Source organism: Engystomops pustulosus, chromosome 3, assembly GCF_040894005.1.
Source record: "Engystomops pustulosus chromosome 3, aEngPut4.maternal, whole genome shotgun sequence".
NCBI lineage: Eukaryota > Metazoa > Chordata > Amphibia > Anura > Leptodactylidae > Engystomops > Engystomops pustulosus.
In genome coordinates, this window is record NC_092413.1 from 18,602,468 (window position 1) to 18,630,223 (window position 27,756).

At 43.0% G+C, this 27,756-nt stretch overlaps 1 protein-coding gene and 1 long non-coding RNA gene across 9 annotated transcripts in view; one reads left to right on the forward strand and one right to left on the reverse strand.

Annotated features, from left to right (window-relative positions):
- HHAT (hedgehog acyltransferase) overlaps window positions 1-27,756 on the reverse strand; it is a 169,252-nt gene that overhangs the window by 9,520 nt on the left and 131,976 nt on the right. The gene's annotated exons all lie outside the window — the stretch shown is intronic.
- Window positions 5,787-27,756, forward strand: part of LOC140121050 (uncharacterized) — a 65,616-nt gene continuing 43,646 nt past the window's right edge. For 2 of the 3 annotated variants that reach the window (XR_011854023.1, XR_011854022.1), the window contains exon 1: window positions 5,787-5,889. This is a non-coding gene — a long non-coding RNA (uncharacterized lncRNA). Of the gene's footprint in view, window positions 5,890-23,975; window positions 24,068-27,756 lie in introns of all 3 variants that reach the window. The other variant, XR_011854024.1, reaches the window with a different exon arrangement.

Here is a 27,756-nt window from a genome sequence, read left to right on the forward strand (position 1 = left end):
AAAAGTCTCCCGAGAGCCAAAAAGTGTCTCCAGTACTTTTGACGTAGTACTTAGAGTACTCCAGTACTCAGAGAGCTAAACCATCAGGGGACATATCCTCTAGTTATGGAAAGAGTTAATCATTGGGTTTTCTTATATGTCTGAAGTGGACAGAGCTCATGAGACTTTCAGACACACTGCTCACTACAGGAGAAAGAAGCAGAAAAAAGGCTCAGAGAAGCTTTTTTAATTAAAGGAAATCTACCATCAAAATCCATCATGATAAACCATTACTCATAGATCCAGGCACCGGGACTGTGCTAATCTTCTTATATTTTTTATCCATAGCCTCCTTCCTACTAAAATCAATTTTTAAAATTATGCTAATGAGACAGAATTGCTCCAAATGGAGTGTCCAACTTGAACCCACTATAGAGTTATTCGATACTGTACTCTATCGGATCAGTCTAACCCTACTGACAGAGTCTTCCCATTTGTTAGTGGTTTAGTGTACACAGGTACGGACCGGATAATATGCAGGGAAACCTCACCAGAAGTCCACCTTTTGAGAAGACCACCCCCTTATCCAGAATAGGTTTCCTGTGGCAGCTTTTTAGGTCCAAGATAATGACCAAATTCCTATAAGGGTTTTTCCAAGAATTGTGGGTAGCAAATATGCTGGGGAGATCACTCCACCCGGGTTGGCAAATCAATGGTCTCCGCAAACCACCGGACGGCACTTCCTGTTATGTCAAAAATGACATCCTATTGTCCCAGGAAGCCACTAACTGGCAAAATGGGTCTTGGCGGGAGGTGCCAAAGGCCAGAAACACATCGGGAGCCAAATAAATAGACTTTCTTTTTTTGGCACCTGTTCTCAACCCCCTTTAATGAGACACCCTTAATTCCTCTAGCTGCCGCTGTCCCGCTCCCCGGCCTGAACTCACCTCTCCACGCTCCTGGCTGTACTCCTGCTAGGCCGCGCACTTCCACTACTAGGGCGCGACGCTGGCTCTTTAAGACTTAAAGGGCCAGCGTCCTCCTGATTGGCTCCTACTAATCCGGCTTGCCCTTCCCATCTCCCTTCACTCCCCGTCGGATCTTCAGCATCATTTCCTGCAAAGAGAAAGCCCTCCAGCGTTCCCAGAGTTCCTCTGTGTTCCAGCGTTCCCAGTGTTTCTCTGTGTTCCAGTGTTACCAGTGTTCCTCTGTGTTCCAGTGTTACCAGTGTTCCTCTGTGTCTCTGCCATTCCTGTTACCTGCGGTGCCTTCCACGGTTCCTGTCCAGCAGTATTTACAGTCTGTGCCAGCATCACCTGTGTTGCTCTGTGTGCCAGCGTTACCAGTATTCCTCCGTGTTTCCTGCTGTCATCTCAGGTTTGGACTGTTTCCTGCATATCCTACCGTACTACCTTGGCTGCCACCGCTGGGGCCTCATACCATCTCCCGCGGTGGTCCAGAGGGTCCACACACTATTCCAAGAGACTTTTCCACACACTTTCCCTCTTCAAGTGTGACACAGAGGTCATTTCAAAATGGTTTCTTTTGTATGAAGAAGGAAAGATCCTAAATTTAAAGGAACACTCCGGAAAAAATAAGATAGATCAGAAATTACTGGTGGTTTTCATGATAAATAAGATTCCCTCACCTCCTATAGATCTGATTTACACAACAAGCATAGAGAATGGAAATATGGAGCGTTATTCTGGAGATCGGAGCGCTGTTACCTGGAGCAACCAGACATATTTATTACTGATTTAGGAAGACATTTACTTGTAAAACGTTCCAAAAAAAAAAAGAGGTAAAGTTAAATGTGGGAAAGTGAAATGACATGTATTAAACATTGCGGGGAGAAGCAGATGTTTCGCAGAAGATAAGAATATTTGCAAAACATATTCTGTTTATCGAGTTCTTGATTTGCATGCGAGCGATTGGTGGGTTTAATGAATATATCCAGTTTCAATGTAGAAAATATGGAAAAGCGGAATGTTGTTATAGAAACTGCAAAGGAGAAGGAGATCAAGAGAAAGTCATAAAACATCCAAGAGTCAAAAAGTGATGGTTGTATAAAGGCTCCAACGGGATGTAAGAAGTATCTTTACTGATCAAAAATACACTTGTAAGAGTCATAACTAAAGGGAAGGCAAAGGAGGCATTATCCATTTAAAGGGAACCTGTCACCTGGAATATCATTTTCACTAAAGATAGGTTACAGAAGCCCATCACAACTGTATTGTACATGTGACTTTCTGCTTTCTCTAAGCATTTGCATTACAATATAATTGTATGTTATAACTTGCACCCTGACAGAATCCTCTGTGTAGTCCCAGGGGTTGGGCTTTGGTTTGGATGCATTTCAAAAAACAACATGTGACTTGTCTGAGTTACTCACTCCTCAGCTCTCAACTCCCACCTTTGTGTTCCTGTACAGCTCCTCCCATTGATGTCACCAGGGTGTGAGCTCAGTGAAGGAGCAGGGGGGAGGAGCTGTACAGGTGCACAAAGGAAAGGGCTGAGAGCTGAGGAGTCTGCAGCACAGACAAGTCACATGTTGTTTTTTAGGAGACTATATGCAAATGAGCCTGAGGGGCTCCAGGCTCCATTAGCACCTGGAGCCCCTCAGGCTCATTTACATACAGTCCTTTATCCTGGTGGTAAATTCCCTTTAATAAATATACAATTATTTTAATGTACCAGGAAACAGGATCTTTCTTTCGTTCCTGTCTGTGTCTCATTACCAGGGATCGGTAGATCAGCGGTATATTAAAAAGTTTGCAATTAAATTATTTTTATATTTAAATGTTGTGTCTACAGTTCCTATAGTTTTGTGTCTGCATTTCCTATACAGATCTATGTGTATCCATAGTAACAGACTACAAACAATCCCCGTGTAGTCTGATTATTTCTATATTTGTTTCGTCTGTAACTATCTATTGTTATTGCTTCCACGCACCTGCAATAAAAAGAAACAACTTTGCAGATTACGTCACGATTACAAAAAAATCTCTTTACCTTTTGTGTCGGCACCTACTATGCAGAACTATGTGTCTCCATGGTAGCAGACTACAAACAAACCCTTTGCCATCTGATCTCCCCTTAATCACCTCTATTTACTCAACATTATGTATGTTTGCGAAACAGGTGACAGATGAGAGAGAATACAAGTTCAGGATTAGACTACACAGGGTTTGCTTGTAGTCTGTTACCATGGAGACTTTCCTGTATACACAAAACGGTGGGAAAATTTTTAATAAACTACATGTGAATTTTTTTTTATTATTTTAGAAATATGGATATATCCAAAAGAAAAAGATTATTATTATCTCTCTATACCTCCATCTTGGCTGGGTGTCCGAGGTCTCTTTTTAGAACTCACAATATACGGGACGATCAGCCCAATAATCCTTTATATGACTATTTAGCTGCTAATCTGCTCTGGAGGAATGGAATAGCTGACAAGTGAAGCCATAAAATGAGCTAACAAACCTTGACCTGCGCCATCAATTGAAAACCAATGAAGAGAACACAGACAGAATACCCACAAGGCATTGCTTCTATAGATCGCTACATCGGCGGGGCAGCCATGTTTATATATCTCCTAATATAGACAACAGGACAACCTGCGCCCACATCCAGACTGACGTGATTAATAAGTCAATTAACGTCGGCCTACGTCTACGCGACTGGGTGGCCGATCCCTAAGTGGATGAGACCAAAGAGATTAATTAAAGTGAGATGGATTAATTACTAATCAACCTAAACAAGTCAATGCAGAATATGCGGAGGGGAAGGCGACGGCCAGGTTCCCTGTTAAATAATGTCTTCTCATTTGTAGATTTTCCTGAACTAATTGGTAAAATACCATGGGAGGAAATGTCACGGATCTCATAAGAATTTATTTGTACTACAAGTTCTGTATCCTTACCATCTGGCTGGAAATTCCAAAAAACTTAAAGGGTGTTTTTTTTTATTATGGTAAATAATTCCATGTAGCAAATGGGAAACATTGAGATTTTTTCAGAAATTAGGATTTTTTTACATTGGAAAACGCATTAGTACACAATATGGCCACCAATGGCGCTTGTCGAGAGTCCTAAATGAATCCTAGCTAGGCTGATGTACAAGAGCTAAAGCTGTGTCCCTGAACACCTGAATGGGTAAGGTGCAATACTCATTCAGGTGTTCAGGGACACAGCTTTAGAAATTTGAGACCACATGGGAACCCCACCCTGAACTTAGAAGAATTTAGAGACCGTGTCCGAATTTGGCTCAATCCAATCCCCTCCCAACACCATTGTTGGGGGTGCTTTTAAATGGCTTAATCCCCAAAAGACAGCCGTGCAGGGAGCCACCATTTTGGGAAGGATAAATGCTCCCTGATGATGTCATTACGGGCGATGATCCTCCCCAAAATGGTGGCAGACACATTGCTGGAGTAATCTAAAAGCTACTGGCAATTTTGCTGGCACCGATGGCACTGCAATCGGTCACCTGAACCAGGACCTGAACAGGGTTTCAAAATGCAGGTTTAGCCGAACCCGGAAAATTTTGACAGGTCCGATCACTAGTTGTCACTAAAATCAAATAATAATATTAGTCAAAAATATTTGGTAACTTCTTTGACAGAGTGTTGTGGGCATGCTCTGTGACCCGTACAAAGGTCATTGTATATGGTGGATCCTGTGTTATCTCTATATAAAATCTACCATTTATTATAATCCTGCCTATAATCTCCACAGAGCAGGAAGTGTTAGCTTACAAGGAGGCTTAAAGGTCAGGTACAAACTGCAGTGTTTCAGGAATATTCTGACACACTCCCTTTTCGGGTGCCATAAATTCCAAGTGTGGGTATTTAGAAATTTTGGTATTAAGAAATTTAGGAACTTTTCCCTTACCGGGACTGATGTGCTCTAATCATCACTATCCTATAGGCATCAGATTTAAAGGCACCAGTGCCAGGAATAGCATTACTTTAACTAACAAGCTATGATTTTTCTGCTCCGTTGACCCTTTGACTCCATTGATTCCGCTGCGAGGGGCTTAGAAGACAACGATAATAGTTATCGGTGCCATTATCCGCTAATTATACAATATATTACAGGTCAGGAACCTAAACAAGAACAAATTACCGCTATTCGATAAAGCCAGCACCAAAGGGGAAGGCTGCCACCATTAATATAAGAAATAGTGACAAGCAAATCCTAAAAATAAGTAAAGACGAACCTTGACCTGTAATAATAATTTAAGGAGAGGATAAGAGACTGAATATCCATAAAGCTGTCATCACTAATACATATACAGTATAGCAGCCATAGAGCAAATAGTAATATAGACCCCGGCATAGGACTAATGTGCTGGTTTTGGTGTCATGGTCCCTTTAATTCTGCACTAACTCCATTCCTCCTATGGGGTCATCTATGGGTCTCCGATAGCAATTCATAACTGAAGGCTTTCCTTGCCTCTTATCTATGGCCAAGTCTAGTCAAAGATTATTGATTATTTGTAGTCTGACTAATTTGTCCCTTTAAATTAACTAATCCAAGTACGTTAGGAGAATACTGACTATTAGAGTAGAAGACATCGAGACATCGAGAACAAAAGAAAGCGAGGGGAAAAGTGGACAACTGGAAATAGCAGGAGGGTAACTGGAAGTAGCAGGTAGGTAACTGGCAGTAGCAGGCGGGTAACTGGCAGTAGCAGGCGGGTAACTGGAAGTAGCAGGCGGGTAACTGGCAGTAGCAGGCGGGTAACTGGCAGGAGCAGGCGGGTAGCTGGAAGTAGCAGGCGGGTAACCGGAAGTAGCAGGTGGGTAACTGGCAGTATCAGGTGGACAACTGGCGGCAGCAGGTGGTTAACAGGAAGTAGCAGGCGGGTAACTGGCAGGAGCAGGCAGGTAACTGGAAGTAGCAGGTAGGTAACAGGCATTAGCAGCCGGGTAACTGGCAGTAGCAGGCGGGTAACTGGCAGGAGCAGGCGGGTAACTAGAAGTAGCAGGACGGTAACTGGCAGTAGTGGACAGGTAACTGGCAGGAGAAGGCGGGTAACTAGAAGTAGCAGGACGGTAACTGGCAGTAGTGGATAGGTAACTGGCAGGAGAAGGCGGGTAACTAGAAGTAGCAGGTAGGTAACTGGCAGTAGCAGGCGGGTAACTGGCAGGAGCAGGCGGGTAACTGGCAGTAGCAGGATGGTAACTGGCAGTAGTGGACATGTAACTGGCAGTATCAGCTTATAATATGGTTCAAAGAGTAATTGTACATAATTTTGGGGGCTTAACCTTCATCATTTCCTAACAGACCCTAACAGCTCAATACAGAGAGCTTAGAGCACAGCAGTGTTAGGCAAAGCTACAATTCTGGAATATAAATCCATTTTCAAGGTCTTGCTGCTACTAACAACATACACAAAGGTCTGATTATACATCTCTCCAGGGTCAAAACCTCAAACTGTCTGCAGAGAGCACAGCAGTGTGAGTACACCCATCCCTACAGTGTACTTGGAAAATCTACAATCCTGGAATATGAATACATTTATCACAGTTCTGCTGCTAATAACACAATCTACAAGTGTATGATTACAAATCTTTCAGAAAATACCCAATACATGGTATAAATTGCTGATTTTGTGTAAATGGATGTAACCTGGTCTGATGGGATGTGAACAATCTCCTGTGATACCTCTGGATATGGCCGGGGCTTGTGAGTGGCCGCGCTGTGATCACATCCTCTCAGTCACACTGATTTAGACAATGTGGATACAGAACATAATTAGCTAATTCTTTGTATGATGCAGACAGCAGCCGCTTATCAGAGATGTGGGGGGAATGATAAGTCTGCACTGAAGGTTATCCTTTGCCTTTGTCAGGAGATGGATTTGAAATTGTTGAATAGATATCATATGGGATTTGATTGTTATCGGGATCACACGCCGCTACTTAACATGCACAGGGTTTCCCGGTGTGAAGCTTTATTCATGCCGTGATTAATTGAAATAACTCCAAACAGGTTGTCACAGATATTACTAATCCCAATGGCCGAGCCTCCTGGGGGTGGTGGTAGCCATTATTAGTTGATTAGATTTACATGAGGGTCACATTTAAAGAGGATACCATATATTATTCTGTAGAGGTGCCCAAAATCTTCTTCTGTAGTGTCCAGGAGGTAAGGAGCATTAAACTTTGGACATTTTTGAACTTTGCCCCATATGAAGTTAGCATATTAATCTATAGTGTTTTGTGATACATTCTGTTTATTAGTAATGTGTCTGTATAGACCTGCAGAAAGGGTTAATGAACGTTAAGAGACTTTTCCACATCTATAGAAATTGTGTTGGAGGGAAAGAACTGCTTGGTTTACTATAAGGGCAGACTATAAGGCGCTGTCTGGAAACTTGCTTACATCTTTAGAAACTTTCTGCCATACAATATTATGGGGACTCAAGGCCGCACGCCGCACTTTCGTCAGGTTTCCCGAATATTTCCATTTTGCCCCAGGTTTTGGGCGCACGTGATCAGATTGTGGCATATCGGCGGCGGCTTGTATGCTACAGAAATCGGGGTGTGGCCGTTGGACAACCCAACGGATTCGGACAAACCGCAGAATTTAAAAAAGGAAAATGTGTTGCAAGATCAGCACTCACATGCACCATGGAGAAGAAGGTGAACTCCGGCGGACCTCGGGGCAGCGGCGACACAGGAAGGAAATCGGACGCACGATGTTGGGTATGTAAATCTGCCCCAATATTTGCAAAGAGACCCTAGTGATCAGATATAGATGTACCCTAAAAATAGGTCATACATATCATAGCTTCAGAAAACCCTTTTAGTAAAACCCCCATTGGGCTGTCCCCAGACAATCAGTGTTAGGGGATTGGTCATATGAGAGTTTCAGTTAATGCTGGAAAAAATTGGCAAAAAAGTTTTTCTTTTCGGGGGTTCAAGACCTGTGCTTACAGTTATGTGTACACAGCTCCTATAGATTCCTGGGTCCCCATGGTAACAGACTACAAACACAACTCCATAGAAAGCGTCTGCCGCAATAAGACAATTTATATCAAAGATGGACACAGCCTTTCCATTTGTTGTGATTCTATTTGCATTGAAATTGACTGTACTAAAATGATGTTTGTAATACAGACAGATCTTCTTACACGTATCACGCACCAGGGTCAGCCAGTCCTAGTCTGTCATCCCTACTTAGTCCAGAAAATGTAAATGATACGTTCTGGTAATGGCTGAAATACAAATGTAATTGTAATTGTAATATGTTGTACAGCGCGCTGCAAGTAATACAGATCCGGAGGCCACAAATACAGAAACCCAGCCGCTCGCCACAAAGGGCGACGACCAGTGAGTCTTGTCCTTCATGGAGGCCGTGACTGCTCTCAGCTGTTCTGCTGCATGACATTGGAAGTTGTACATTATAATCAGGGATGAACGGAAGAGTAGTAGATGTTATCCGGGATAATAAACCTGTATTAAGAGCGTAGAATGTCATGGTCTGAAGAACTGTAACCTGACTTATGCCATAGCTTACTCTACAATGACATAGTCATCAATATTCCATGCTAACATACAATACACAACAATAATGGTGTAGATGTTGAGGGGATAGGGTAGTAGAAGCGAGGGGTGTAATGCTACCCAATGATATGATGCTCACGTGAATACTTTGTACTCAACGACATAAAGAGTAGGAATCAATGGTGGTGAGTATAATGGCCAACAGGTTAAGGACCCACCGTGCTATCAAACCAGTTTGCTTTGGGCTACTCCCAAATGTGTTATATAATTCATCCCAACAGTTTTTACCATTCAGCCTGGACTTTAACCTGCCCTGACCTAAGCTTGATCCTAACCCTTCTCTGCTTGACCACTAGTTGCATTGTACCAATGTCTCATTACCCACCCAGGTCAGCTGCTACCTGTCCTGGGACTACTCAGAGAGTAATTTTTGGACTTTCAACATGACAAAGTCCAAAAATTAATATATGAGTAGTCACAGGAGTAGCAGCAGCTGACCTGGGTGGGTAAAGAGACATTGGTACAATGTAACTAGTGGTCAGGCAGAGAAGGGTTAGGATCAAGCTAAGGTCAGGGCAGGTAGACTTTTGGGTTGGAACAAAGCGAAGGTGAAGAACTAGCCAGAGGAAGATTAAAAGGTCTTAGGGAAAGACAGCAGAGCAAAGTCAGGCTACAGGCGTGGAGTTGTAACCAGGATTGTAAAAGAGAGGAATCAGGGGAACAGCTCAACATTGCAAGTCCCCGACACACTAAGTATCCATAACTTCTCTTTGGCAGTACAGATTAAGACTAGGACAGCACTGGAGAAGAACTTGAGCAGTACAACTGGACTTAAGAGGAGAGAAGTAGGAAGGAACCTCGTGGTTGGAAGGGTAACATACCACTGGTGGGGAAATCAGTGCCAGCCTCTATAGTCAAAACCAGCATCAACATGTCTTACCCAATAAAAGGGCGACATTCTATATTCTATCATGACATGGATATCCTGCAGCAGCACCATCTATCAATTGTATAGGATACAATACGTCCACGTGCCTAGCGTTGCCTTATCGCGGTCTATTGATCTATTTGGCGTATGCCCCAGAATCATTATATCACAAAATTCCTTGTTATTGCCAGTGACATCCGCTCCGCCATCGGCCATATAGTCTTATGTTGTCTACTGTGTAACCAACCAGCGTGCCTCTAACACATCAGTATTTTTAGAGAATTGTTACTACGATTTGGGTTAGTTAAATCGTTGTAAACGCAGGGAAGTAGATGGTTGTGAAGGAGCTGCTTCTGAGGTTCTAGGCTTGGGAGCCGCAGGAGGTGATTTGCATTCATTTCCTGATCAATGCTGCAGGAGCGGGGCTGTGTTTGCAGAGTAAATTTAGCACGCCACACTGCAGGCCATTTCTTATTCTTAGATAAAGCTACGGGCTGTTTTCTCGAGATGGTCTTAAAAGCGGCAGTGATCGGCGTTCCACACTGAGAGACTGTGGAATAGAAACAATCGCATTTTCATCGCTTTTCCTACACATGAATTCTTCCAAAATGAACACGACCCTGTACACGCATCCATATGTACGGAAGGTTTTCATGCCTGTCATCGCTGATTCACCGAGATACTGTAATAAGAAGCAATCTTTATGATTGTGAGACACAATTATCTGAGTCAACCCCCAAAGGACAGCGGAATATGGAAAGAGGAGCGAAGGGAACGAAGAATACCCAGGAATCATGGATTAGAGGCGTCCACTTATGAATAATGTCAGAGATGTGGTAACTGATTACATTATTAAAAGGATTATTATCATGGTGTTTTTTTCCTGATATCTGAATATTTTTTTTGTGTTTTAAAGGGAACCTGTCAGTTAAGCTAGCCTACACTAAACATATCTTTGAAAATTGTTATTGTAGAACAGTACAACTATCCCCATATTGTTCCTCTTCATACCTCTAAAGGTCCACGGTCTGTTCGTAAAGTTGACTCACCATCTATGCAAATGACCCCATGTGAGTACAATCATCATCTTTCCTTTGAGCCGAGTCTGGCATATTCATGTCCTTCCTGCTCATCTGTACCTCTAACTCCCTGAGAGAGGCTGGATGTGTGACTCGCTGAAGATTATCACTAAGAGAGAGGTTATGGGCAAGGTGTGAAAGATGCTGACTCACTGAAGAGAAATCAAGTTCCTCTTTCCCCTCCCTGAAGGGATTCCCTTCAGTGAGTCACACAGTCAGCATCGCTCTCATTCCATAGGGAGGAATGAGGTAGCAGAGCAAAATTGGCTCAGCTGAAGATAGAGCAGGACACCGGTCATTCAGGAAGCTGTAGGTGTGGCCGAGCTGGAAGAATATGAATATGCATAGATGATTTGTCAACTTTACGAATGGACTGTGAAACCTTACAGGGATGGAGAAGAACAATATAGGGATTGTTGTACTGCTATATAATAGCAGTTTTTAGAGATATGTTTTGCTATTGTGGGTTCCTAACATATTCCCTTTAAACATACAATATAAAAAAATAGCCAACTGTCCTGAATTTGCTGAGACAGGGAGACTGTACAGCGCTGCAGAATATGATGGCCCTATATAAATAAATAATTACTAATCCAAGTAAATTCAATACCAAAAATTAGACAGATGTTGTAAAATGCCACCCCAAAAGACCTGCAGCACCAGGTATCGTGGTAAACCCATTAGGTCACAATCCAAATGAGCTACTTGTATTTGTTACCTCAATGAGGATATATACCTCATTGTGACATGGTCGCCAGACTCATATAGTCCCAATGTAGGTGGCAGTGTTCCATGGTGGGTGTAGAGATGCTGGTTCCAAGGACTAGGGAGTCTGGCAGAGGATGGTCCAACCCATAGGTACTAGCAGAGTCAGCTATTAGGCCATAGGTTGGATGGGGAGAATAGCCTTGTGGTCAGAAGGCCAAAAGTGGCAACATACAAGTCAGTAAGCAATCAGGATAATCCTCATCAAATCATGTAGTCCTCATCGGAATTTCAACTTCCACCATACTATGGAACTCTCTACCAAAACACTTTAGAATGTCCCCCCACCCTCCAAACGTGAGTCAGGCTCCAGGGGTAGTGGACCCACTGGACCACCGATGGCGTAAGCCGACACCTGGGACCGGAGTCTAGGTGGCACCCGGTTTTCACCAGAGCCCTCCCAAAATAGCGGGTTGGACTTGCTGCAGCGTGGTACCACCAGGTCATTCCACAGGTGCGACTTTGTCCGCGGTGGCTGCTGAGGCGAGGTACAGAAACGGAAGGCAAGTTTGTGGTCAGGGACAGGCAGGAGGTAGAGCGGAAGGTCAGGGCTGGCAGCGGAGGAGTGTAAACCGGAACAGGTACGGGGTCAGAATGGGAAATCACACTAATCGCAAAGGTCATGGGAAACAAGCTTTTTCTAAGGCTGTGAGGCACAAAGATCTGGCAGGGAGTGCAGGAAGATGCCAGTTTAAATAGCATTCTGGGAGATGGCCAGCACTAATAAACGGCACGCTGGCCCTTTAAATCTTCTGAAACTGGCGCGCCCTAGGAGTCGGGGGCCTTCCGCGCATGGCCGAGGAAACGGAGACAGGAACGAGGACCAGTGAGAAACATTGGCGCTTCGCAGGATGGCACAGAGGGGCACTGATGAGCCCGCGACAACCTGAAAACCCTACAACACACAATAACCCTACCGCTATACTCCTCACCTAGTGTCCCTCAAGGACTGGGTCCTGCCCGTCTTTTCTGCTATTTTGTTCTTACGTGTAATGTAAGTGCTCCATAAATACATAAGAAGAAGAAGAATTCTGTTGAGTAATATGCTCAACGTGTATAAGGGAGATGCTACTTTCCCCTAATTCCCCAAAGTTTATACACTCATTATCTGTCATGGTGACAGTTCCTTTAAGTTCTAACAAAGTCTAGAAGCCATTTTCTTCTACCAGCGACGTCTGAGCCTCCTGCTCTACGTAAGTCTGATTACAGCTCTGAGGGATGACACCTATCAGCCACTTTACATAAAGCGTCTTTATTTACCCGAGCGTACTTACTCATGCTAAGATACCAGCTTACATTAATCTACTTTGCCTCCTTGCTAATTTTAATTAAGATAACACAAGTGATAGGAGCTGAGTAAACAGTTTACCGAATGTTCTTATTTGTGTGTGGTCTTAAGACTCCTCGGCACAGTCTGCTGTATGAAGTACAAGACTAACTTCATCTCTTTCTATATAGAGATAGTATACCCCAAAACTGCCATACACTCCCTATTTACCTCTTGTATTCTTTACAGCATTTTACTTTACTGCTCCCAGCCACTGCAGCAGTAGGGTCTCTCTTTACAGCCTTTCTTTAAAACAAGATCTATGAGATCTGTGAGGCAATCTTGGTAATACAGCAAAGAAAGGAGTCCCAGGTAACTCTGACTAGTGGTGATCTCATTATTTAATGATATGGCAACAAACCTCACCGGGGCCGGCAGTATGCCTCTAGGACAGGAGCGTTGGGCTTGATGGCGGCTAGTAACAGACCCTTTCCTTTGAATGGCTAGCAGTGAATTGGCTGGTGTCGGCAGTTGAAAAGTTCTTGGCTTGCAAGAACCTCAGCTTGGTCCAGTGGTCAGCTTGGCTAGGAGGTATCTTCAGTGCATCGGCTCTACTGCATCAGCAGCGCATCAGCAATATAGCAGTTCTGTTAGTAGCAAATCTCAGGAGTGAGACATAAACTGAATCTAAAAGGATACACTATTATCTAGAGTGAGACCCACACCCTATATTTATAGACTTCCACTGTCTGGACACTCTGGGTTGCCAGCCAATGACAGCCTGCTAAGCCTCAGGAAGGTTACAATTATTACAAATATAATGTAAATAGACCTAATGCCAAGCCAAATTAGGAGATTAGGGTCCCCTAAACAGGAAAAATTTTGGGGCCCAGTCCACACCTTCCCACTTCAGCCCAGGATGTGGCGCTTTAAAACAGCACTGATCATGTACTGGGTGGTCTGGGACTGCAGAAAAGGAGGTCTTCAGTCTTGTCTGGTGAGCTCTGCTGGGGTGATGGCCTGAGTGCCCACAGAGAGGGCTCTGAGTGTCACCCCTGGAACCCATGCCATAGGTTCACCGCCAATGTCCTACGGGAAGGGACATGTCTTACAGGTTGTCATCACAATGCTTTTATAGAGGAGGCATCAATGGAAATCAAATTGGCAATCCGGGGCTTGTGAGGCCATCTTTTTTGTGGTGCATCTTTAACATAGGGCGTGCGACACAATTTGAAAGTCAAATATGGCGCTCGGTCTGAATCAGTTGGCCCGCCCAATGACACGCCCCCTAATTGGACCGCCCAACGGCACGCCCCCTAATTTGTGTTGCATGGAACCCAGCGCAGCTGTGCCACAAGAGGGTCGCGTCCGACACAATCTCAGCGCGGACACTTCTTAAATACCTGTGCAAGCCGTTTTAGCCATGAAGAACGTGCAAAGTCTGACAAAAATGCAGCGTGTGACCCTTACTAAATGTGCCCCATTGTGTGAGATAACCCCTCTAACTGTAGACGGCTGCAGTTCCCTTAAGTTTTCCCATCTTCTCCAAGTCTTTGAGAGCCATGCATAATGTAGAAGCAGCGGCCGGCGGACACATTTGAAGAATCGTTCATCTGTTTCACCTTGGTAAATGAGATACAAGTCTTAAAAGTTTTAAATAGGGTAAAAATCACACGCGGCCTCGCCGCTCAAGAGCGCAGCCTGAAAAAATAAAAAACGGAGAGACGGATGAAACGGTTTCACTCTGAGCCCTTTAAGCAAGAGAAACAAGCTGAATAATTAAATAAATTACTGCCGAGTCACTGAAGACAAAGCGAGACGCTCCGAGGTACGGCGTATTCCCCTGAAGTAAGCAAATGTTAGGCTTCACGTCCCCCGAGCGCCTCTAACCAAATCACATATGGCCGTGATTTATGAGCGGCTAATTTTAATATGGAGCAAACAATAAAAAAAAAAAAAAAGTGAAAGAAAGCATAAAAAGGGATAATGAAATGATGGATGAAAGTGTGAGCGATGACACCGCCACATTTACTAAATAAAGTCTGAACACTGCGGGAACAGAACGGGAGGCAATTATATTTATATAGTATTTCGGAGGCGCACAGATCCTTGGCCTTTGGCGGGAGGCACTTAAAGTATTAGTTCAGAATGATCTTATGTGGCAGCGGTTGCTATGAGAACGGTCCATTAAACTTTTTCTACCGGCTGTATTTATCGTCTACGCAATCAGCTACACAAAAAAAAATTCTTGCAGGGGTTGTGTCACATTGACGTTATATAATTGCCCGAAAAGTTACGGCTTAAAGTCAGAGCTCACTTTGGAACATAGTGGGGCTTATTTACTAAGGGTTGCGGATCGCACTTTCGTCGGACTGTTCACCATTTTTCTGGATTTGCGCAGCTTGGACAGGTATTTAACAGGGGTTTGCGCTGGGATTGGGTCACACACAATCGAATTTTGGCACAGCTGCGCTGCTTCCATGTGACAGAAAAGGGGGGCGTGCTGTCGACAATACGACTGATTCGGACTGAGCGTGGGATTTAAGATTCAAATTGTGTCGCATCCAATGCACTTACATGCATCGGGAAGAAGAAGGTGAACTCTGTCGGACCTGAGCGGGGAAGCGACACATGCAGGATATCGGGCGCACGATTTTAGTGAATCGCAGTCAGACAATGCACTTCGGGTAAACTTCGTCGGACAGGTAAGTAAATATGCCCCAATTTGTTTTTGTTTTTACGGAAATAGGTGAAAAATGATCTTTTCTATATATCTTAATAGCAGAGTTTTGATCCACTAAAAAATTTAGAATAGGGTATGCTGGTTACCTGGGCAAGGTTATGATTACTCTTTATGCAGGAAGCTCCTATGATAATAATGCTTATGCATATTGATGACTTTTTGGCTTTTTACATCAGGGAAATCAACCAGATGGATTTAGAGGTTTTAACCCAAGCATACTGAAACTGGATCCATTCTTCATTTAGCTGTTAATGGATTATTTGTTGAGAAAACGTCCTTTTTGTAAGCAAATATGCAGATGAGCTTCAGGGGCTCCTGTGTATGCCATAGAAGCCCCTTCTGGCTCCATCAGGTGCTAATAATTCCCGCCTTTCTTCTTGCACTTATGGCTGCATTCTCCTGCCCCTCTTATTCTAGATAGCCGGTGATGTCAGCTGGATTACAGCAAATCCCACCCATGCACGGTCGTCTTATCATTACGCCAGCAGCTCAATGTGGTCTATCTGAGGATTTGCCAAGAGCCGACTGAAGTCACCGGTTCTTGGGCATCCCATTTCAGGGGGGACACGCCAGTGTGTAAGTATGTTTGGGATAAAACCAATGAATCCATATGGTTAATTTCTTTTAAACTTTGGACCACCACTAACCAGCTGATTATACAGCCAGGCATCAATAAAGCCAGAAGAGGAGGTCGGGTTGAGTAACTATAGCTCAGCTCATACTTAAGGAGTTGTGATGTAGAAAAACGGATCTGTTCTTAAAGCTCTGTTCTCTGTGTGGCTTAAGGCGCCGAAGGCTGCTGGACTTTCCTAGAGTCAGACCCACTGATCCAATAGTGATAATCTATCCATAGGATACCGTACGTACTTCTTCACGATGAGTGACATAAAATAGGACCTAAAAATATTGAAAAAACTGTATTTTTTTTTTATAAACCAGTCCCAAAAAATATTATGTATATACTATTTGGTATATACCAGTATTACATGAGATTAAACTCTAAATCTAAGTCTATGAAGCCGACAGCAACACAAGAATAAAGTATGACATTTTCGTTCAGTTTGTCATTAACCCAGGGCTCTGAGCTTGATTGTTGATTAAAATTCCTGGACAACTCCTTTAATTATCAAATTAGGACAGTAAAATTCCTTATTTTAATTTACAGAATATCCCATAATGCATCATTCCTATCAGACCAACTGTAACTTGGTCCTCCTTCAACCCCCCGAAATGCAACCCACAGTAGTCGTGGGCCACCGTCCTCACTAGCAGATCCCTGAAGTCTTGGACTATCCCTCATCATTTACTCCGCTGGACACATTGGGGCCGATGTATCATTGCCTCCTGGGCAGTTCTTTCGTGCACAAGGCATGAAAAAGTCGCAATTGCTGGCGAGCACCCTGGAATTTGTGACTTTTTGCTCTTTAGCACCAATTGCATCACTGTCAAAAAATAAATGGCTGCAGAGGGGCGAGGAAGACGGTGGGCCAGGTCAAATTTATCATAACCTATGCCAAAAAAGTGGTGTAGGTTATAGCTGAAATGTACGTGCCTCAGATTTCGATACCAACTCATGAGTCCTTCGCCGGAATAACTAAGAGGTTGGACTCTCTAACTTCTTCACCATTACAATACTTACTATATTAGTGAAGGCCAGTCTCCTAACCAATGTAAAAAAAAAAAAAATCACAAATAAATGTATTCGTCCATTTGTCCCTGATGTTTTTATTACTCAGTATCGTCAGTGCTGTATGTCTGTGCACAATTTCAGCTTCCTAAATATTGGAACCTGATCTCAGATTGGATGATTAGGGTGCTTTAGGTCTTTTCTATTTGGCTATGAGCAGTACATTGCGACCGTCGTGACCTTGATTTTATTCCAAGGACAAAATGAATACTGACGAAATAGGAGAATGTCAAGGGCATTAGCCAGATTGGAGGATAGCGAGTCTGTATCTGGAAGCATCACCTACGCAGTTCTCTTACTTTTACATTCAGCTACTTCTCAGTGGGAAGCATCTTTCAATCTGTTTTCTAAAATAAGTTCTGCTCAAACTGTTCCAAACTAACCAAGCATTTTATGACAACTGGTAAGTCAAAGAGAAGGAAAAACACCTATCTCCCGGACGAGATTTAAAGCCCTCGAAATGTGAGAACAGGCGCAAGAGAAACGAGAAGAGCGTTGTCCTCGAGCCGTAGGAGATATAATGGAAAAAAATCAACCTAATGTCTTTGAATCAAAGCCTCGAAGACTCTTGATGAAAATGCACAATTTAATTCTCAGAGAAGAAAGAAAACTATTGGCAACAGATGAGATAGCTTCTCCGAGGACATCATAGCCAGATATAACGGGGATAGAAACTGCTGTTGTGTCTGAATTCATGATTCTATTATACATGAGTGTGTAACAAAGAGGTGCAACGTAGAACTTCTAGGCCCTGGAAACATTTGTTGAAGGGCCCACATCTAGCATCTAGCGATCTTGCAATGTTTGGTGCCTTCTCGTGTGACATCAGGAACCTCCATGTCACTGCTACCAATGCAGTCCCTATACCTAGCCCTGCTGTCTGAGAAGTGGGTAAAATGAACCAAGTGGGTAAAACAAGTCCAAGTCAAAGTTTTGGGAATCACGTCTCCCTTCATCTTCATTGACCACTTTCTTCTATATTAGCCAATTCTCAAAACAGGGAAGGGTGTTTAAAGGAACCCTTTCACCAGGAATGTGATTGTTAGCTGACAACAGGTTCCAATAGCCTACGTTATGCTGATTTCAAAAATGCCTTTGTGACCATTCAGAATTATTTCAGAAGTTTATAATAGTTTGATTTACATTACCGGCTCCCTGCCAGAAACGTGTGGTGAGTCCCGGGGGAGGGGAAGCTGCAGCCTGTGTGTGCCTATGTCTCCTCATTTATGCTACCCTTCCTCCACACCATTTCCCTCCCTCCCCTGTCTGCTTAATGCATGAAAGGAAGAGGGGAGGAGGAGGGAGCTGCATGAGTGTGGAGGAGAAGAGACTAACAAAGGCACACACAGGCTGCAGCTGCCTCCCTGGGACTCACCATCTGCTGCTGGCAGGGAGCCAGCTTATGTGAATTAAACTTTTATAAACTATTGAAATTATTCTGAATGCTGACAAAGGCATTTTTACAATCAGCATAGCAGAAGCTATTGTAACCTGTCGCCAGCTAAAAATCACATTCCTGGTGACAAGTTCCGTTTACGTTGTGCTGGGCATTACAATGAGCTTCAAGATACAGATGGTGTAGTGTAGACAGAATGAACACATTATACAAATGTTCTGTAGGGACTAGTAAAGAACAAAAAACCTCTCAATGGACCTTATTTACTAGTGGTTTAGTGTCCCCAAAATCCTATTTTGGCCTGGTTCAGGTCCACATTTAATAAACAAGCCTTTAGGCTGATGACCGGGAAAGTAGAAGCATCAAATCAGAGGTTTCTTAGCTTTATCTATAGGTAAGTATAAAGGGTTGACTTGAGTCACTTAGGTCTGTGGGTGACTCGGGTCACTTAGCATTGATAGGTTGCCTTTCGGTTTTTGTTCACCCATTTAGGAGAATTTATTTAGGTTTCTAAATAATGAGGTATATCTTCTTCTGCAATGGTTTTATAAGATAAGAACAAAAAGTTTTTTTGTTTTATTGCCGATTCTTGTCTCTTCTATTGTCTATAACATCGGTGCGCACCAAAGGGGACTGATCTGCAATACCAACCGTGTTCTATGGATGAAAATGGTGATGTTTCTGGCAAACCATTTAGCACTTATTATTCCATTGCTCATGATAGACTTTATTTAGAAATGTATTTTTTTTTAACTATGTTCAGTTTCCATTTCATTAAATCAACATTTCTACACAACTGGAATCTAAAGCCATGCTGACGCACACAGCCGCTAAAGTTCAGAGATTTTCCTTTAATTGTAAGGGAAGGAAAGGATTCCTGCTGGTAAGCTGCGAGTTGCATTGAAGCAGTAATGTAATGAAATGGAAGCATTGGGAAGTAATAATATAAGTCGTAGTCGAAATATAAAGTTAAAGTAAGAACTATCACCATGTACGATGAAGTCCTCAGAGCTTTATGAACATTGGTTTCGGTAGGACAGGACATCCTAGTTTCCCGTTGAGAGGACGTGGTCTTAGGGCCCATTGATATTAGATCAATTGGAGTCAACAATGCATAATGTCAAATTTTTTGTGGCTAAATTACCTAATTTCAATCAAAATTACCTTATTTAGGAAAATGGTAAGGAGCTGCCCAAATATGACCTCCAAGGGTAGACATACATAATAGAAATGTAACCTCTGTTCTTCTTGAATTTAATATTATAAAAGACACCATATATGTGGAGGCTATGAGACTCTATTTAGCAGAGACCCCAAATTCTTTTATATATAATCTACTATAGAAGATCCTTTTTCTTCTACTTCTGGTTCATCTGGACCAGATATGATAAGAAATCCAAAGTAATTATGGGTTTATCATTGACTTCATGGAGGGTGACATCACTGCTCATAACATGTTCTTTAAAGGACATCTACCACCAGGATGAAGGATTGTAAACCAAGCACACTGACATGCTGGTGTGTGCCCCCTCTGGCAGGATCTGCTCTTCTTTTAGCTTCTTAGGCCTTGATTTTTTTAGGCTCTTAAAATTATGCAAATTAGCCCAAGGGGCTCCAAGCCCCATAGTTGTTAATAGAGCCTGGAGCCCCTCAGGCTCATTTGCATGATTCCTAAAACCTATTTTTCTTAAAAATAAAGGTATAGGAAGAAAAAGAGTGGATCCTGCCAGAGGGGGCGAAAGCCAGTATGTCAGTGTACGTTTACATTCCTTGATCCTGGTGGCTTATGTACTTTAAACCATCTTCAACCCAAGAGAGTGAATATGATAATGACCTTCTCCAACTAACTTAGTATTTACCCCCTTTCTACACTAGAGTACTAGGGAACCAAATAATAGCCCTTCGTCTTCCATGGACCAAGAATAAATGGGGAGAATAAATATTCTTCCCCCTACTAACCTAGGCCACACAAGCTCGCGCTATTGACTAGCTTAGACCACCAGGATATTTTGAGTTGGGCTGAAATATGAGTGCCATGGGCTAGCCACAAGAACTGCGACTAGCTTGTGGACCTATTGACTTCTATTGTGCACGGTCACAGTGCAGTGCTTGCAAAAAAACCTGCCACTACAGGAACGTGGGAGGCGGGTCATATAGACCCGGAATGTGGCACGGCTGCTTACTGTCTATGTCCATACAGTTGAAACGGGCCACAAAAAGGGCATGAGGCCTTAGTCTGAATTCTTTTATTTTATTATTTTATAATTACAGATGAGCAGACCCACTTGGCCAATCACGGCCATAGCTACTTGCTAGGGGCATCAATTTACCGGATTAGCTGTTGCCCGGGTTACACATCCAAACCCGAACCACGAACGTAAACATAGATTCATTTTGTATTTATGTATGTATATTCTTGAATGGCCCAAATCTGTAATGTGGAAAAGAATACAGAACCCTATGAAAAGTAATGACTGCATTACCGATGATGTCATCAAGTGGGCGGAAAGAGAACACCAAGCAGCCAATCAGATTATGGCCATTCAAGCATAAACGGTGATCTTGTGATCCCGTTTTCTTCAGTTCAGTAAGAACATTGTCATCGAAAGATTTTCTTTGATAGATTTAGAAAATAAACTTTCAATGATCTGTCAGTTCGGATCAAACAAAATCTACATTAGCATCAGTTTTCATCTTGTAATCTGATTCATTCCTAATTACTCTTATCTTTCATGATAGATGGCTTCTGTCACAGCCACATTTATCTGTCATCTAATAAGATGACAGATAAAGACTCTGCATTATCCCCGCTATGAAGAAAACCAGGTGGGTAGGAAAGAAGAGACAAGCATTTCGGATCTGATCAGATTTAATATGGGAATTTGACCATTATGTTAGGATCTGTCACCAAGTTGTCCTGTTACTAAAAGGACTGTACCTATGACTTCATTTAAAGGGTTTATCAGTTTGTTAAGAAAACCTATCGAGTTTGGGCTGAAAGGAGTCATTTGGCTGCTACAGTGTATCAGTGGGGTCAACTGTAAGAGAAGGAGGCCTCATTGAAGTACAAACATGATTTCATTGGGGCTGCTCACGTGAGAACGAGATCGAGAACGTCAACAAAACAACCATGATGCAGGGCATTTCATTACTGTGGAGGCTGCTGGGAATTTCATTACCCGGGGAGGCTGTCACCAATGCGTTTCCGATCCTAGGCTTATAATCGAGTCAATAACTTCCCAGTTATTTGTGGCAAAAATTAGGGGCCTTGGCTTATACTCGGGTCGACTTATACTCAAGTACAGTGTCGGACTGGGTTTTCTTAGGCCCACCAGAGAAAATCTATTTGGGGGCCCACTCTTCATTATCCCCCAGGAAGTATACTCTAGCAACCTCCAAATTGTGGTGTTTTCTAAAGGACCTCTGGGGTTCAGTATTGGGTTAAACCAGGGCCCACCGGAGGATCCTCTGGTACTCTGGTGGGCCAGTCCAACACTGCTCAAGTATATACGGTAATAGATAAAGTCTGTGGCCAACAATTTCATCCATCTAACTTGTGTTCTGTGTTTTATTTAGGCTGCTTTCACACTGACGTATGCTCAACAGTTGCGCACTGGAGAGAGGAGGGGTGGAGATAGCGAGGCATCGGGCCCCGCCATACGTATGGAAAAAGATAGAGCAGGCTCTATCTTTTTCCCGGCGACACTACGGTACGGTGACACATGTGTGTGCTCACCATACCACGGCCGGCGCCATAGGCGTCTATGGGTACGTATATACAACCGCAAATTTGCAGCCTTATATACGTCCCCACAATGTCAGTGTTGGTAGTGTCAGGTTAACATTTTGTGACTTATAATCCCATAGCGTCAGATACTGGACATTCAATATACTTGTAGGCTTTGGCCTATATGGCTTTTGCATGAAACCTAATAATAACTTCTTCTTACATTCTCTCTCCACTTTACCATTTAGATGACTCTTTGTACCAAGATGATCATCCTAATTCTTCTCTCTATGAGAATGGGGCGGGTGAGGCCAAGGCCTACAACCCACTGAACATCCACACAATCTTACACAATGGCAGTCAATGTTTATGGATGTTATAAAACCCGTGGTACACGTGTAGTGGTATCTCCGACAAGGCAGCGTCTGGCACGTCAGCTGGCGAATAATTACCGTGCTCCGATTCTGCATCGCCTTCATATGTTTAATAGCTCCACTTTATTTTCTAACCTGAATAGAACATATGGAGTTTCTCAGAAGATAATCGTATTGTTTTGTGCTGGAGGATGCGGCGTTGTAAGGATATTTGTGTGTTTCAGGACTCCTGATACAAATGTATTATATGATATAATGAGGTTCAATTTGACCACAGTGGGAGGTGCCCATTGAGGCTCCTCCCAACGCTGATTTATTAAAACAAAGTTTCCATCTCTGCACCCCTTACTATGCTCCCCTCTATAAATAAGTAAATATAATAATCAAGAATGTGACCGGGGAAACGGGAGGGAAAACATCAGAGCAAGACAAGAAGAGTAGGAGGAGCGCTAAATAGATGAATTGGTTAGATTGTATTCTTATTACAAGTGTATCACTTACAATCTAAGCGGTATTATTTAGACTAAAGGCAACTTAAAATGAAAGTTAATGTGGGTAAGTGGAGTAACAGCATTGTTGGAACTGGACATGTGTGTAACCATACCTGTTGGTAGCAGCAGGACTGTGAAATATAGATTTATATTCATGGATAGTAGCTGGACTTGTCTTGTAACAAGTGACTTGTCTGTGCTGCAGATTGCTCTGCTTTTGGCCCCCACCTTTGCACTCCTGTACAGCTCCTCCTTATGTCAGCTCACCAGGCTGTGAGTTCAGGGAAGGAGCAGGAGGGAGGATCTGTACAGGAGCACAAAGGTGGGGTCTGAGAGTGGATGTGTCTGCAGCACAGACTAGTCACGTGTTGTTTTTTGAAATACATCCAAACCAAAGCCCAAACCCTAGGACTGCACAGATGATTCTGTCAGGGTGCAAGGTAAGTTATAACACACAATTATATTGTAATGCAAATACTTAGAGTAAACAGAAAGACATATTTGCAATGCTGCAGTAATGGGCTCCTACAACCTGTCTTTAGTGAAAATGAGGCCCCTCGTGACAGGTTCCCTTTCAATCCTCAAAGAGTGTGATTGTTGACTCTACTATCTCTTCTGTTGAATGGTGGACCCCCACCCAAAAAACCCTCGGTACAAGCCTTTTTTGCTGGAATGAGTGGATACACCAAGCTGAAGCGTAATAAAGAAGGTGATGTACCCATTAAACCAGCAGGACAAAATCATAAACCCACAATGTCTCCGCACGCGGTCGGGACCGGTAATCGCTGAGGATTGAGTCGGTGTCTCCAGACAAACCTGTGATATTTAAATGTGGGATTATAACAATTATATAGACTCTCATTTACATGACAAAGTAGATTTGTTTTGATGGTAAATTGTCTAGGAACGTTCAGAAAATGTCCCCGTTGCCTCCGGCACAATGGCCGCCTTTTGGGATTGCGCTGACCTATTATTTTGTTGGTTCTAACAGCTTTTTTTTGTACTTTTGTGAACAATTTAGGAGGCAAATCTCCGGCACAAAAAGAGCGTTTTATTCTCCAGAAACTCAATCAAATAAGTCTTTCTTTCAAGTGACTTGGCTTTTAAAAATAGGTTTGTATTATGCGTGGAATTAAGCGTCCTTTATCAATAATAATCACTATAATGTAGGAGAGAAGGAGCTGAAATGTTCCTCTTTTCCGCTCCGTACCGCTGCACATTCTGTTCTATTTTGGTTCCAGAAAAAAAAAAAAATCTAATTTGCTTAACAGTTTGGGCAACTGGAGGCAAAAAGATAATTGCTCTACTTCACTGACAATTAGAAATATATTAAAGCGTAAAAAAAAAACGGGATCACTGTTTAGCTGGTAAATTTTCATTACAGAATGACTCAATTTCTTGTTTTTCTAAAATTTTGCAGTAGTTTGAGTTGAAAGGATTAGGGTTTAAAGGTTTTTTTTTTTTCGGGAACTGTAACTACTAGTGATGGGAAAGGCTATTGGTAGTTGACAACTGTTACCCTAGCCAATTGCTTATCTCTGCTTCCTGCTCCGTCCCCAGATCAACTTGTAATTACTTGATCGAAGGGTGGGTCATAAGTATATGTGCCCTGAAAACTCCTTAAAGTGAACCTAACACCAGGGACCCTCCACAACCCACACACATTGGGGTGGGTTTCCCGAAAATTACCGGTTTGCGCCGAATTGGCCCAGGTTTTTCGCAATCGGATTGTGTCGCATCGGCACCGGCTTGCATGCAACGGAAATCGGGGGTTTGGGATTGGTCGTCAGATAACCCGACATTCGGAAAAACCGCTGTATTTAAAAAGAAAAAATGTGTCACTTGACATGCACCAGGAATAGGATGGTGGACATCGGCAGACATCGGTGCAGCAGCGACACCTAATGGACATCGGGCACACGACCTTCGTGAATCGCCGGATGATCCAAATCCTCGTCGGAGAACGCGCCGCTGGATCGCGACAGGACCGGCAAAGTAAATGTGCCCCGTTACCTTCTTTACACATGTTCCACTGATGCCTCTATCCATGGGATTAGAGCCACCATTCTTCTAAAAAAAAGGACCTTTAACAATGTCCTCTGTTCCATTCAAGCAATCCCCCCCACCCGATTCTTACACTTCTAACCTGGCTGAAGAGAATTCCTGAAAGAAGGATGAGGAGGAAGGTTGATTTTCTTCTCATTGCCAGTATCACCTCCTTCATCGTGAGGGAGTAGTTAATGATGTAGCAGAGCCGAGTCAAAAGTAGCCACTGTCTAACCTCTCCCTCAGGAATTCTCTACAGCCTTTCAGAGGTCTCTCTCTGTTTCCAGGTTACAGAAAGGCACTGTGTATCATCTCCTACCCCTAATAACCGCCCCTTCAGGGGAAAGTAAAGGGAGCCGTAGTTGAATATTGACACACCGTCCCTAAGTACTAGTTCCATACCGGCAGCATGGTGGTAGCAGTGAGCCTTTTCAATCAGGAAAAGGGAGGCAGGGCAGTGTAGGTAGCAATGAATATGCAGGACTCACTTATTGTGATTAGACTCACCTCAGGCATACAAACTGATTTTTTTTTTAACATTGCAGCCATGGAAAGGAACAATTTAGCGATAACAGCAATGCCTTGTAATCATAGTTTTTAATGAAGTATTTATTTTGGATGGGTTAAGTTGATTGGCAGGTTCCATTTAAATGTTTAGCCAATATTTTATGTATTACAGGCAGTCCCCAGGTTACGTACAAGATACATTCTGTAGGTTTTTGTATGTAAGTCAGAACTGTATATTTTATAATTGTAACTACAGACAAATTTTTTTTGGTGTCTGTGACAAATGGATTTAAAAAATGTTGGATTGTCATAAGAACCAGGATTAACAATAAAGCTTCATTACAGACACCTGTGATAACTGTTATAGCTGATTATTGTAGCCTAGGACTAAAGTACAGTAAATTACCAATTACCAAAGGTCTGTTTGTAACTAGGGGCCGCCTGTAAGTTGGGTGTTCTTAAGGAGGGGACTGACAGTACTATCTAATTCATCAAAAAAAAGCTTGGTCTTTTTTCAGTAACCAGGAAGAGAAGCTTATATCCTTGTGGCATTTATACCACGGCGGTGTGGTGTGACAATACTACCCAAACTGCGCATACGCCGCTTATTGACATCATTTAAAGTGATAACACCCAGGACTGTGGGGTTACAGGCGTCATTGGGTGATGAGTCAAATTCTTACCAAACTTCTGACTGATGCTCTGTACGGACCCGACCATACTTACTGATTGGCTGCTGCAGTCATGAGACACCCGCTAGAGGAATAGGAAATGGGAACACGCTCCAGGATCGGTGATGTTTTAAAACAACTTAAAACCCACTTTACCTTCCAAAACCTTACTTCTGGTTTCACCAACATAAACATCCCGTGCCATAAAAGCTTAAAGACGGGAACCAAATGGCAAGACAGAATACGTCGCCTCACAGCTCCACGATTTTAACAACCAAATGCAAATAAGCGTTACAATGCGCGCAGCAAACCGTGCGTCTAATCCCCTTCCAGCTATCACATAATGGGCTTTCTGTCTGAAAATAAACATTAGAAAAACACGTAAAGAGAAGATACGCTTACTGACGTTGTCATAAAAGCCGAAAATTCGAAGATAAAATACAAAAAAAAAAAAAAAAAAGGAACCGGTGTCGTATGTTTGCCAATCTCGTGCAATATGCTTAGCGGTAAATACAAGCAGGCAGAGATCAGCATCGGGAAAACAGCTTTCTAATTCCTTTTGTCATATTAATAGGACTGATGAGGGCTGTGAGGGGATTTAACTCTGCGCCAAGTAAAATAACGTTAATGGGTTTAATTAGTTTTCTCAGGGAAGGAAATAAAGAAATGATAAATTTAGAAGTGATTCAATTTCTGCCAACTATTATTTACATAAAAGAGTAAATAGGGAATTGGGATCCCTATTCATGACCCCCATCTATAATTCAGAGTGTACAGTGACCACAAAGAGCACCTCCCATCTCTGGAGGACCTAGCTTGTCCGTACATTAGAATTGTGCAATGCATAATTTCTCCTGTAGGGGGTGCTGTAGATATTCTAGTGCAGTGATGGCTAACCTATGGCACGGGTGCCAGAGGTGGCACTCAGAGCCCTTTCTGTGGGCACTCAGGCCATCACCAGAGAGGACTCCGTTATCTTCCTGCAGTTCCAGACATCCCAGGACTTGCTGTGCACAGAGGTATTTTAAAGTGACAGCTCTACCTGGGACTATTTTCTGCCTTATTGGTGTCCTCAGGGTGCTGGTATCAATGAAAACTGTGACAGAGAAGGGAGTATAAATCACTAATTAAATTTCTGTGTTGGCACTTTGTGATAAATAAGCGGGTCTTTGTTGTAGTTTGGGCACTCGGCCTCTAAAAGGTTTGCCATCACTGTTCTAGTGTGATCAAAATCCATCATGATAAACCAAGGGCACTTATAGATCCAGGCTGTGACTGTATATACTAAAATCAACTTTTAAAATTATGCTAACGAGCCAGAAGAGCTCTAGGGTCCTTTACCAGAACCCCCCCATGCTGTTCCTTTATAGGCTGTTATACTGTGCAACTGCACTATTCATGTGACACAAATTTCTGCACTGAAGGGGGCGTTCCGGTGCTCAGTCGAACCATGCGCCAGATTTATCATGCAAAGTCTGACAGAATTGCGTTGCACGTCCCATGTTAAAGGTGCACCAAAAAACATTGCCGCACTCTGTCGGGGGCAGCGCAGGGGGTGCACTGAAGGGAGTGCATGAA